Genomic DNA, 14,626 nt, shown 5'->3' on the forward strand with positions numbered 1-14,626 from the left:
AAATAACAAATAAAATATAACAAAATAAAATATAAAAGTAAAAATGTTTAAAAACTAATTTTTGTGTATGCTAAATATTTTATCCTAAGAAAATTAACAATTGTTTACTACAGTAGCCATGTTTAAGAAAATAACAGTAATATTTTTTTTCTTTTTTTTGCCAAAAACACAGTTAATACCTGTAGTGGTACTCGTGTGGTTGGTTGTTTATGTATGCAGAGGTACTGCCTATACACAGCATTCCAAATCAGTCACTTATGAGGTTTCATTTCAGCTAGGAAACTTATAAGTGTCAAAGCAGCTCACTAGGTTTTGCAAGAGCGCTAGAGAGAGAAGCAAACCCCACAGTCTTTATCTTGACTGAGTGAGAGAGCTTTATTTTGCTAGGGACATGCAGTCGTGGTTTGTTGTCAGTGCTGGAAGAGATGCACATTTCTCATTCAGGCAACAGAGGGTGAACGAGCTGCCGTAGATACACTGAGCCCTCAGGCCTGCGTCTGCTCAGCACTCCTCCACTGCGGCACGGTGATAAGGTACAGAAATACATCCTGAGAGCGACAGGTAAACTTGCACACTATTCATGTGTGTGTTGTTTGGGTATGTTTATGTCCAGTGACGAGAACATGTGCACTGCTGCACTACCATATTCTTTTTTGACACTTCCTATTGAGAGTATGGAAAGTATAGGGGAGAGACAGAGAACAGGATACTTTTCTGTTTAATGCACTGACTAAATTTAGACATGTAGGGGTGAGCGGGGCACAAACTAACGGGGGGTTAATTATAACACGAGTACTTTACATATTTATACAGGGCCGAGCAATCTGTGCTTTTGGACTTTTTCTCTTTCTGTCAAAAGATGATCTGCTGTGAGTTTGTGAAAAGTTTTAATCTGTTTCAGTTAAGATATTAAACAAAGAGGCATGGAATTGGATTTCTGTGTTGGGTGTGTAGCCTAAGTCACAAAATCCAACCTTATTTTAATCACTTGTTACCTAACACATAACAGCATTTTGAAACATGTCAGTAACTGATAGCTGGGATTGAAACATTTTTACACAGCGGGGTTAGTTGTAACACAGTGTTATAATTAAGCCTCAGGTATACAGTGATAATTAAATGAAATTAATGTTAATACTATTAATCAAAATGATAACTGTTAATACAATATCAGGGGAAATAACTCACAATTATAATTGTTTGTCTTTTTTTTGTGCAGCCCTTTTAAATCTATTTATATGCATTGATGATTAATACAAGGATGGTTAGATAAAGCATCATGAATGGATGAATGTGTGAATATCTATAGGCAGATATATAAACAATATCCACCTTAAGTATATAGACAGAATGTTATTTAATTATTTGTGTTTAAACAACATTTTCTTGCAGGTGTTACAAACATGTGAAGTTTTAGCTTAAAATATCATATAGATATTTTATTATAGCATGTTAAAATTGCCACTTTGTAGTGTGAGCAAAATTGTGCCGTTTTGGGTGTGTCCTTTTAAATGCGAATGAGATGATCTCTGCACTAAATGGCAGTGTCGTGGTTGGATAGTGCAGATTAAGGGGCGGTATTATCCCCTTCTGACATCACAGGGGAGCCAAATTTCAATGACCTATTTTTTCACATGCTTGCAGGGAATGGTTTACCAAAACTAAGTTTCTGGGTTGTTGTTGTTGTTGTTATTTTTCACATTTTCTATGTTGATAGAAGCTAGAGGTCTTCACGGGTCCACTTAAGATTCGAAAACCAGAGGTCCGACCCGAGACCCGATCGGGTTCGGGTCTAAAAGTTTCACGTGTGCCTCGGGTCAGGTATACTATTAGCGGGATCGGGTCTCGGGTAAATTAAAATGAATGTGTTTTTGCCGAACGGACCGGAAAACCTGAACTCTCTCGCATGTGTGCAATGTCCTTTTTTAAACCTCTCCTCTGTTTGCCAAGAGCGCTTGTGACACTGTGTGGCTGGCGGAAGGTTAATTGTCAGTTAATGTACATTTTAGCGGTTATACTGGGTGTCATCTTCAAACAAAGCAGGGTTTCTTTCTGTCTGATTGCAGCGTGCGGGGCTGCAGACTGCACACATGTTGGTGCCGTTTACATTCGGGTCCAGTCGGGTTAAAAAAAATGCAACTGGTTCGGGTCAGAGTCGGGTCTAATTTTCTCCGGTTTGTCTCGGGTCAGGTCTTTCTTTAAAAAAAAATATTTATGCACGTCGGGTTCAGGTATAAAGTGATTCGGGTCATTTCGGGTCAGGTACATTTCTTTGGACCCGAGAAGACTATATGGTATTTTGAGCTAAAACTTTACATACATACTCTGGAGAGACAAAATATATATTTTTATATTTTCTTTATTAAGATACAAACAGAAGATTTTCAGAACAAAACTGCTTCTTCACGTAAAAGTCAGTATTTAGTGTGACCTCACTAAACACATCTTGTATTCTTTTGACTGGACTGAAGTCATTAGATTTTAAACATTAGGCTTTTATTTCATTTGGGTTTAAGAGAGTCTGCATTTCCCTGCTATTGCTCACGTGCAGAGAAGCTCACTCAAAATACTTGACACTTTAGCTTATAATCTTATTATGAATTTAATACTTCATACAAATTTCTTCTATTTTTTATTGTATTTTAATAAAGAGACTGAGAAATAATGATATATGCTCACCATACCATTGCCAAAACAACAAATCTAATGGCACAGTACTTGTACTATATTACCACTACAATTATTCAGTTGTTAGTGTCATATCTCAACTTTGAAAAAACTTTTTGGAAAAATTGAACAGGCTAAAACAGAAGTAGACCCTAAGGTGAGAAATTACAGAAAATGAAACTCTATGCTTTCCATATAACTAAGATTTTCCTTACACAGACAGCTCTGTTAGAAAAGCCCAGAGGTCGAGTTTTCAGTCAGCTGAGTCACAACCAATTTTAAGTGACTCAATACTATTGGGGGAAACAAAGCTGGCCTTTCATAAAAATAACAGCATTTAAGATCATATTTCCATATTTCATAATCATTTTTGCATACCAAAACTTGCTAATGATTAACGGTCATATGGGGTTAAAAAGTCAGATTCGAATCTATCACATCAATCTGTGTATTGTGGCTTTTCGGTGTTGTTTAAATCAAATCAAGCCTACTGCAGTAGCAATATGCTTTCATAAAACAACATTCAAATCACAAAACCCAAATGCAATTATTAAATCTCGCTTCTGGGCATGTTATTGTGCAATGTTTCAGTTGAAGCTGAATGAATATTGTGCAATATTATACAACAGTCTATTAGTCAGAATAGGAAAATCTAATTCGCTCTGCCTTAAAAACACCCTCCTTTTCCTATCAACACAAGCCCACAAGTACCATAAAGCCTACCACAATGCTCAACTCATCACAGATTATGGCCACACATGACCACTGTCATTTACCGATACCAGAAATGAAACCTATCAATATGTATCCGTCAAAATCACACGGAACGCCTGATATTGTAAATTCGGCTATGGTAATTGTTTGTCCCCTCTGTGGGGAGAAACATAGACATCTTTCATCTGACATTCTGATTGGAACTAACTCAACTCAATTTCGCTTGTTTACATGAGTACGGTTGGAAACGAGGCTTTGATGGCTTTGTGATGTGCTACAGGTTCACTCATAACAGACAAATGGCCATACAAATCATTCGTAATAAGAAATACATGCTAACTGTCTCATGTTTACTGATACATTCCTATTCCTGGGAATGAAAAGGCCACCATTTAAATAAGGCCCAAGAGAACAAAAAGCTAGTTTCAGTTTGGGTTAAAATAAAAGTGGAAGACATATTTGTACAGTTGTCATCATATGACATCATATAAAACATTACCTTGCATTAGATTGTTATGGCAGTTATGAAGCAAGGTTAGAAAGAAAGAAAGAAAGAAAGAAAGAAAGAAAGAAAGAAAGAAAGAAAGAAAGAAAGAAAGAAAGAAAGGGATCTTGATTATAAGTTTTAAAAGCTTTGAAGGGCTGTTGGGTTACTGGGTGAAGTCTTTTGAGATCCCTGAACTCAGCCGTCCAGAAACTGCTAAATTTGTCTGCTCAATTAAAACTACACCAACTTTCTAAATCAAAGGAAATTACAATAATTATGACAACATTTCTCTGTCATTACTGCATCACATAGCAGAAATTTGGATCCGGTTCAGACACAGCTCTCATCACTGTCTGGGCAAAACCATCAGACATTTTTAGTAAACTTAATGGCAGACCGTTCCAAAGGGACATCTCATATCTCCAGTCTCATCCCTAACCTCTTAAATCATTTCTGTGATGAGTTATATGTAGAATGAACTCTATAACCTAAAACAAAAAAGCTATATTTAAAAAAAGATATATCTTTAATACTCTAGCAAATTAACCTTCCATCAAGAAACTATTATAAAAATGTAAAAATTCAAGAGCAATACATTTAGCAAACTAAAAACATTATCCTCAATTTTTTTCTGGTAACCCTTTAGGGTTGTATTTGTTAATATTAGGTATAGATTAATAACATATCAGTTACAGCCTTTATTTCTACAGCAATGATTAATCTTTAATGTATTAATAATTTGCTAAACATTTTTTAAATCAAAAGTTGTAACAGTTAACAGTAGTTAAAGCACAATGAACTTATATAAAATTTATGTTGATATCAACTAACATTAACAAGGATTAATGCCTTTGGTAATGTTAAAGAGCACCTATTGTCCGATTCACGTTTTTAAATTTACTTTGGTTTGTAAGTGTGTATTAGTACATGTTAACGATATGCAAAAGGTACAAACCCCAAAGTAAATGACGACGCGAGTTATCGTCCCCAACGTAAATCTCTTTTCTTGAACTACAATAAACACACGAATTGTAGGCAACAGTTTTCTTCCTGGGATTGGTGATGTAGACAAGACCGACATTATCATACCGTGCTCAACCGCATCAATCAAAAATGCGTCATTAAGACGAAATAACATATATAAGTCACAGTAGACTCTACGTCGCATTTACTTAGAAAATTATTTTACAAAATCCAAGCCGAAGAACAGACATTTAATCTGGAAAGGCAAGTTATTCAACGAAACAATAGCAGACAGAACAGCAGGCTGAATAGATGTCTGTACATTAAAAGTAATATTATCAGTTATTTAAACGATAAACCATAGCATACAGAACTTCCCTGGAAGGTTGAATAGTCTTAATTAACCGAACAAGCCAACTAGCGTGAAGTTCGCATACTTGTCATTCCACATTACTGAATCCATTGAATTACATAAATACAGAAACAGCATATGGCGGACTCTCGCGGCTGTAGACGGTAATGTTGTCTCTTGCCTCATAAATGTCAAAATTAATTCATACTGACTTACAAGGCACACCTGACTATAAAACGTAGCACCAGCCAAGTTATGAAAAAAACCGCGGCTTATAGCAGGCTTGTGCACAATTCAGAATTTCAGAATTGGCCTCCATTCAATTCATGAATTGGAATTTGAATTAATATAATATATTTAAATTAATATAATAGAATATGTTATACAATTCTGACATATACTGAAAGCTTCATTTTTAACACTTTACTTACTTTATAATATGTATATGAATTTCTTTGAATTTCTATTGAATTGCAATTCTGCTTCCTTTAATTCAAATTCAAATTGTAATTCTAGATCCTGTTTTTGACATCAATTCAAATTCAAGAATTGAATTGGAATTTAGGAGTCATTCTCAATTCAATTCTGAATTGTGCCAAGCCTGGCTTATAGACCGAAAATATGATAATTCCTCCCGCTTTGGACTAACAGCCTCTAAGTTAACTCCTGTTAGCCACAAATCTTTCAAACATGGTAAGGAGCGTCACATTTTCGGCAGATGCCAGAGATATTCAGGCCAATCACAACGTAGAGATTAGCTGCTTTTCAAATCTATTGTGATTATACCAAATACACAAAATAACATTGTTTTTTAGCAATCAAATAGGTGCCCTTTAACAAATACAACCTTATTGTAAAGTGTTATCATGTTTCTTTTCGTTATCATTAACAAAATTAAAAAACCTTAGTCAAAACATCGCTCCACTGCTTATAATCTAATTTGTTTGTGATCCAATGCCTGAACGGCAGAATTTTTCATCTGTCCAGATAGGAGGTTTTCTCCGCTCGCACACCAGATCATTTGCATGGGCTCGCTGCTGCTCACCTCTGCGGGGCACTTGAGATGCTACGCATGGCCTCGTCTACCTCCTTCAGCCCATTTTTAACTTAAGACCAATGACTCCTATTAAGGGCTCAGGCAGGGCTACTGACAAGCCAGTCAATAACAATGTGAAGTTACTTCATTAATGGCCTAATGGCTGATGGACTGAGGCTTGGAAACAGGCCAGCGAGACTTAAGCTGGGGTGCGGAGCATGGAAGTGGCTTATTCAAAAGTATCCACGAGTATGTTTGAAGGTTGCGGACGACCGAAAGCGGTCGCAAACCTACACACGCACACACTGAATGAGTTTACAGAGGTCTAGGACACCAAGACACACATCCCTCCCTAAATCAATACTGACATAGCCTGTTGTTTTCCATTGTCCTTTCTTCTCCAGATAGCTGTGCACAAGTTGAAAAGAAGACTCTGAAGGTCTGCGCTGGTCTGTCACAGGCACATGGCTCAGACTCTCACAAAGGGCTCTTTTATTTCACCGGTGACCCCAGCAGAGAACTGCCCATCATCCTCTAGCTAAATTAGCATACAGCAATCCATTAGACAGGCCCTGACACACGCAGCGGAAATCCCCAATAGGCCTGATCATAGGAGGACAAGTTCATTATTCATAATGGGAGGAAAGAGAGAGTGAAAGAGAGAGTGAGAGTTTAAGGGAGGGGAGCATTGTCGGAGGTAGGCAAATGTATGATGTAAATGAAAAACAGAGAGATAAACAGATATGGAGAGACATCGAGAAAGAGACACAGCTTTGAACTGCCTTATGAGCCTTATATATATGTGTCTGTTAATTGCACCACACCTTATTTGCAGAGAAACAAAAACAAAGCCAGTGTTTTATGCGTCTTAATATATGATACGTTTTCGTTACTTTATGCAAATATGACCGATTCTATATTTTTATAGTTTCGAAGAGAGGAGGATTGCTTTTAAGAGGCACGCTAATGAATTATTTTGTACAATTGCAGCACAACTTGTCGTCTCTGAGTGAAAGTAAATACTTTTATTCTGCAGGGGAGGGATAGGGACTATATCAAAGGTTCGAGTTTATAAATGTAGTTTATAAATTCATTTATGATCACATGCGAGTTTTTCAGACCTACACGTTAAATGTCCCTTTCCGCGCAGCCGTTGACAACAGCTAATATCGTAAGTGGCTGTGAACAAATACACATACATTAAGAAGCCGTAAATGGAGAGTGAGGTTCTGCTGACATGTGTAATGTTAAATGCCAACGTACCATTTAAAAAGGAAAGGGCAGCAGCTTTTCCAGTCTTTGCGGTGTGCCATTCAGACTCATTTAGAAATAAAATGGTCCTTTAGTGTTCTGTACCTGCCAAGAGTCGGGCTGCGTAAAGACTTCCAGAAGAACAAAAGGATGATGTAATATCTGATCAAAGGACTGAGAGAAAGCATCTTTTAAACAATGTTTTAATCTAAAAAAAAATACACAGCTATTAAGGCGTCTTTTTTATTCAAGAGTGTTTTTTTGTACTTTCCCCTATACTTTATACGATGAGAACGGCTAAATCATGGTTGACTTGAGGGAAAGGCCATCCTGACCTCCACTGCCGCCCTGACAGGAAAGTACTATATTTTTTCCTGCAGAGAAATGCCATCTCTGAAAGGCGTCCATTTGATTAATATTTATAATGGGGGTCTGACTCTTTTTTTCTCCTCTCCAAAGGCTGGTTTATTGTCAGATGGTCACCTCTCTAATTTGGGGGTTGAAAATGATGGCCGTGTGTGTGGCACTCAGCCAGCACAGGCAGTTCCTCTGAAGTCCTCTCGAAGTCTTTCTCACTCCCTATCTCTGTGTCTCACTCTCTCGCTCTTTTAATATCAGGACTTTGCTCTTCAATCCTTGGCAAAGCTCTAATCCTCATATTATAAGACACCTGGACAGTCTTACACTTTCTGCCAGCCCAGAACTCTTCAGATTGGTAGCACTATTTCACACCTTCTCTCTTGCCTGATGTTCAAGGCGGCTTTTCGGTTATGAACAGCAGTTTCAACATGGAAATCTGTGTCCAGCAGGGACCAAATCAACTGTTATATCCCCCCCTCACCATCAACTGCTTGGGAAGGGTACAGTGAAAAAAACGTACATTATTTTTTAGGTTAAATATACACATATACAAAGGAAAGTAAATGTACAGTAAATGTATAGTGTGGTACTACACTCACCTACTGTAAAGGATTTTTAGGAACACCAGTTGAAAGGTGCTGAAAGCATTCTTTAGAAATGTTGGTCCATATTGATAGGATAGAATCTTGCAATTGATGGAGATTTGTGGGAAGCACATGCGGGGCACAAAGCTCCCGTTCCACCACATCCCAAAGTGCTCTATTGGGTTGAGATCGCATTTTAGTACAGTGAACTCATTGTCATGTTCAAGAAACCAATTTGAAGTGATTCGAGCTTTGTGACATGGTGCATTATCCTACTGGAAGTAGTCATCAGAGGATGGGTACATGGTGGTCATAAAGGGATGGACATGGTCAAAAACAATGCTCAGATAGGCCGTGGCATTTAAACGATGCCCAATTGGCACAAAGGGGCCTAAAGTGTGCCAAGAAAACATCTTCCACCATTACACCACCACCACAGTGGTAACAAGGCATGATTGATCCATGTTCTCATTTTGTTTACGCCAAATTCTGACTCTACCATCTGAATGTCTCAACGGAAATCGAGACTCATCAGACCAGGCAACTTTTTCCAGTCTTCAACTGTCCAATTTTGGTGAGCTTGTGCAAATTGTAGCCTCTTTTTCCTATTTTGTAGTGGAGATGAGTGGTACCCGGTGGGGTCTTCTGCTGTTGTAGCCCTTCCGCCTCAAGGTTGTGTGTGTTGTGGCTTCACTAATGCTTTGCTGCATACTTCGGTTGTAACGAGTGGTTATTTCAGTCAAAGTTGCTCTTCTATCAGCTAGTATCAGTCGGCTCATGACCTCTAGCATCAACAAAGCATTTCCACCCACAGGACTGTCGCATACTAGATGTTATTCCCTTTTCACACCATTCTTTGTAAACCCTAGAAATGGTTGTGCGTGAAAATCCCAGTAACTGAGCAGATTGTGAAATACTCAGACCGGCCCGTCTGGCACCAACAACCATGCCACGCTCAAAATTGCCCAAATCACCTTTCTTTCCCATTCTGACATTCAGTTTGGAGTTCAGGAGATTGTCTTGACCAGGACCACACCCCTAAATGCATTGAATCAACTGCCATGTGATTGGTTGATTAAATAATTGCATTAATGAGAAATTTAACAGGTGTTCCTAATAATCCATTAGGTGAGTGTATTTTTAATATGTTTATGTGGCATTCCTTTTAATATTATATCTGGACTATAACCAGTAGTAATTTTAGAAGCACACACATTCAGGTGTGTCAGATTTTTTCATCTGTCACTAAGAGCTGGTGGTTTGTCTGTAAGGTGAGAATGGGATTTACACTACTTGACACCCCCAAGCATCCCTCTCTCCTTCTGCACTTACATCGGCAACTTTCAAAACCTCGCGGGTTGTAATAGCGCCGCTTCTGCTTTCTTCTCTGTCATTGGTATATTCAGCGTCAGAAAGAGCAACTCCAACCACTTCAAATAACTGTTGTGTTCAATTTCCACCTCTCCAAAACAAACCAGAGGCTGCTTTTCAAGCCATATGTCAGTGGTAGGAGAGGACGGCTTTTATGTGCTGAAAGCAGTTTAATATTTTGTGAAGGCTTACTGCTACTGCAGACCGGCTAAATGACAGTCTGACAACAAACTCCCCGTCCATTCTGTTACTCAAATCAAATACTCCCAGCAGCGACCTCGAGATACATTCACACAGTTGCTTGTTCAGACCCGGGGAGGGGGGGATTGCAAAGCGGTCACCCTGCTGGAGGGAAAAGGGTGAAATACAAGGGACGAGGTGCAAAGGTTTTAACATAGAGGTTTTGTACAAGACGTTTGTATTGCGTATTCTATATGCATTACTCACAGCACCTCTGGTGCCAAAGGTTCGTGCTTTCCTCTCTATATGGCATGTGCGCAAGCAAAAGCTAATGAAAGCCTTCCTTTGGCGGCAAACATATAGAGAGGACGCTCGCCACATTTACGTTCGGAACGAAGAGTTTTCACAGTCTCTCCTCTCATCTTTATTCCTATTTAAGTCAAAGACAGAAATTCAATGCACAGGGCATGGCGTGCAGCTAAGCTTCAGTGGTTTCCTTCGTGCAGAAAATGAGATCTAATAATGATTTGCTCACCGTGGACGCTATCAGCACATAAAATCATCCAGGTTAATCAAATGGTTGTTGTGAAAGCCGTTTCTTTCTCTGCAGTGCTAACCTCTGCCAGCACACGCTGAAAAGATCATTGATTTTTAATCTGCAATGAAAACCTCTTGTCACCCTTGGTTGTTTCTGAAATAATGCTGTTTTCAGTAGTTATACTTTTTCAGGCTCTTCTGGGATGGGCCTTCGGAATTTCTGACAAGCCTTTACCGAGATTCTAAATGCTATGAACTTTGCCATCTGACAATGCTGCGAAACATCACATATATGAATGGAAACTCACATTGTGCTAGAGACCTAAGACCTGGCAACCTACATACCATGCATAATAAAAAAATCAAATAAATGCAAACTATGTTTGGTCTAACGTGCAATGATATTTTACATGCCTCCGGCTTCTATTGATTGCTCGAAAGAGATGCACATGGTACTTAAATAGAAATATTTTAACCAAGCTTCTGCGATTCCCCTCCCATTAAAATATGTAATCTTTAAAGAGTATTAAAGCAATATTTTGAAAAGAAAATTCCACCACAATGACAGGCCACCATAAGCTAGACCTTGTAATGTCAATGTAACATACATGAATGGGAGCGAAAGGCCATTGAATTAAGATCTGTCAAGAAAATTCAACTTATCAAACAAAAAATATACTATGGCAGAAATCAACTCAAGGTTTGCATTGCAACTTCAAAGAGAACAGACTATCTAAAATAAAAAATGTAATGCAGGCCAAAGCAAAGTGTTCAGACACTACAGTATATAATGTTTAGGACTATTTTAAAAGAAGTAAGTTAAAAACAAAACTTAAGAAAGGCCTGCTGGGTTTTGGGCACTGTTTTATTGAGGCGAGATGATGAGACATGCTGAGTGGGACAAATGAGATACAGCAAGAAATGGACAGCGGTCTGTCGACCCAGCACCATACAGCACTGCAGACTGTTACTGTACCTGCTTACCATATAGGAGACACTTCAGAAAAGAAAACTTAGGAAAAGTGCTACTTAGTTGCACTTTAAACGGCATTGTTCAATTCTGTGGAACAGTCATGGACGCATGAACATGGCCCTCATGCTGAGGTTTCATAATGGACACACAAAAGAAAAAACCCTGTGGAGAAACACCTCTGTACCACAACTTTACTCCTCCCATTTCAGAGATGGAGGGAATAGAATAAGAGTGTTCATTCTCAGCAGTGATTTGCTAATGAAAGAGAAGTGTTGGGCAAGCTGTTTTTAGAAGTGGTCATAGTTTGGAGAAGTTCTCGCAACCCCCAGGGCGCACTCACACTATCCAAACCAAACCGCGGCCTGCTTGCAGAGGTGAGGTCGAGCGTGGTTCACTTGGGCTTAGGCGCAGAAGGCTATAGTGTGATCGCAAATTGTGCCAGAGCGCAGGTTAAAAGGAGAGATGTCAATTGCACGACCACTCACCTTTAACCTTCTGATGTGCGCAGCAGGGTTACATGAATGTCTGAGCTGCCAACGCGACAGACCAACTGAGCAATGTGATGGCATGTGAGAGGGCTGTGTGTCATCACACACCAAACGACTCTGAATAAAAACACAGACTTAACATTACGGTTCCAGCGTTAAGAGAGCGCTTTACTTCCTGGTTTGTTCAAAACAACTGAATCCTAATGCTGCATTCAGACCAGCCGCAGTAGAGGCGTCAAGCGCGAGTGATTTCAATGTTAAGTCAATGTAAAGACACGTTGACACGCATCTTGAGGTTTCGCAGCGCGAAGGAGACGTTCAGCACGGCGCGGTATCCGCGATTCCGCCTCATTTGCGCGTCAAGTACGCATGAATGGTGCGAATTGAACGTTGATGTGAGAAATGCGCAAGGTAAAAAAAGTGAACTTTGACGGAAAACGCGCCGTGTTAACCAATCAGGCGCTTGCTCTAGTAGTGACGTGATTACAGAAAGCGATCGCAGAATACCCGCGTTAATGTCTCGATAACGAATTTCATGCTTGTCTTTCACGCGTGAATGATCTATTTCACTCAAAATGTTCAAGGGGAAAACTAGACGCGGTAGACGCGAATTTGACACCTCAAACGCGGCTGGTGTGAACCCATGGTAATGATGAAAGCGCACCCAGGCTCGGATCCATAAAAGTACAGTGTGAGTGTGTGCTTCCTGGGGAGTATGGAAGGGGGACAATCGCCCATGGGGTACGGTTTGGATAGTGTGAGTGCGCCCTCAGAGGAAGTTGTTAGTAAAAGGAGACTGAAACTACATATGTGGATTTCATTCAAATTATCAGTTTTGATGACACAGTGACAGCATCAAATGTACAATATTTATACATGTTAACTTACACTTAACTAGTAAAATTAAACTAACCTGTAATTTAATCAAAAGCACATAAATAAAAGCAGCATTCATTTCAATATTTATTTTAATTCAAGATCATAAAATAGAGGCAGGTCAGGAACCAAATTAAATAATAATTTAAATGAATTAGTGATTTGTTTAATTCCCATTAGCAAGTTTGTTTCAATTAACTATCCAAACATGCTGTTTGAAATGGAAATTTTAGTTGAGCACATTTGATTATTTGCCTGTGTTGCATGGTGATGTGCACAAAAACGGGATATACTGTACTGTACTGTAAACGTAAGAAAGTAGCTTTCTACTTAAAAAATGACACTATTATGAAATACAGTATGTACAGCTATCAGCATTTTAGTTAATTACTCAACAATACTGGAAAGAGTTGGTGTTTCTTACTGTATCATTGAACTCAGTGTTGTGGCTTTGGGGTGGTCTCTCTTTATCCATGTCTGTTTGGTCACCCCTCTATAAAGCATCGCTCTGATTTGTGACACGGACCGAAGATAAAGCCTCCATAAATGTTCAGTAAATCATCTTCCTGACCTTTCCTGGCATTGCACACATCGGCACCTGAAATGTTAAAGACAAAAGGAAGATTGAAACTTCCAGTAGAGTGATGAAGTACAATCTGCTGCATTCCTTTCCTCCCCCTCCTCTCTCGCAATCTCTCTTCCTCTCTGTCCAACTATGTCGTCTTTTCTGCCTGTCCCCGCTCCCTTTCCTACCTGCCTGCCTGCATGAACGCGTGGGGTGGCAGACATTTTGCATATGCGATCCGTCATAGGGCCAGGATTAATGTTGTTTGCTGGCTCCCAAACACAGCTTGTGGCGCACTGTGGGCGACAGGAAACTTGGCCAAGTCTGGCTGCCGCACGGCTGGGTGGAAAATTAACCCTTGGTGGCGGGAGGCTGGAGGCCGTAGCTCAGGTGTCCTTACATATGTTAGCGGTGTCAGGACAAGCCCGGCTCCGGGGCCCCCTGCAGGGAAAGAGCATTACCAGCGAGCCCGCGTCAGAGGCCTGGAAGGGGGAGCGAGCGGCGCCTTGGCACAGAGCACCGCCGACATGCTTGCTTTTAAAGGCCTCTATGGCTTAACTGCTGCACTGGTAGTTAATCATTATACAGTGTGTGAGAAACTGATTTATTCAGTGATGTTTTCATGTGATGTCAGATGAGAGGAGAAGAGCAGAGAGGAGAAAGGAGGAGAAGAGAAGGGGAGTTCAGTCCCGCTGGGACACAGGTGTCTTTATATCTCCTGCTATGCTCACTCAGAAACACATGAAGACCACACAGTGTGACTATCACGCTGAATTGCCTATTCCATAATTACATCCCAGCTTCTTATAAGAATATAGTGAATCTGAAAAACCCTCATGCATGGCGTTCTCAGCAAATAACATATTACTCATTTGAAAAATTGCAAAGACCTGGTTGGGGTTTTGATGTGGTATGAAATTATTGTGTTTTTTTTTTACAAGCAGACAGGCATAAAATATTTCTAGTTTGGCCACACAGATCTACAAAACATTACAGTGAGAGAAAAGAGAGAGATAAAGATAAAATGTGTAACTCGAGAGGCTGAATGAACAATATCCAACATCCGTCGTCATGGCGTTGACCTTTACTGTGGCCCACGGTGACCCATGGTTCTGTATTTAAACTTTTAAATTGTAAACTTGAACCTTGGCATTTCGAAGGCTCTGTGCATGGGTGTTATCTTAGGAGAGAGTGACAGTTCGCGAAACGTAACCAGGAGCAG

The 14,626-nt window shown here is 39.7% G+C and overlaps 1 long non-coding RNA gene across 1 annotated transcript in view; it reads right to left on the bottom strand.

Annotated features, from left to right (window-relative positions):
* Positions 1 to 14,626, bottom strand: part of LOC129416802 (uncharacterized) — a 342,254-nt gene that overhangs the window by 10,757 nt on the left and 316,871 nt on the right. Inside the window, exon 7 of the long non-coding RNA XR_012372153.1 lies at positions 13,264 to 13,437. This is a non-coding gene — a long non-coding RNA (uncharacterized lncRNA). The remainder of the gene's footprint in view (positions 1 to 13,263; positions 13,438 to 14,626) is intronic.

This window comes from Misgurnus anguillicaudatus, chromosome 11 (genome assembly GCF_027580225.2).
Source record: "Misgurnus anguillicaudatus chromosome 11, ASM2758022v2, whole genome shotgun sequence".
Taxonomy (NCBI): Eukaryota; Metazoa; Chordata; class Actinopteri; order Cypriniformes; family Cobitidae; genus Misgurnus; species Misgurnus anguillicaudatus.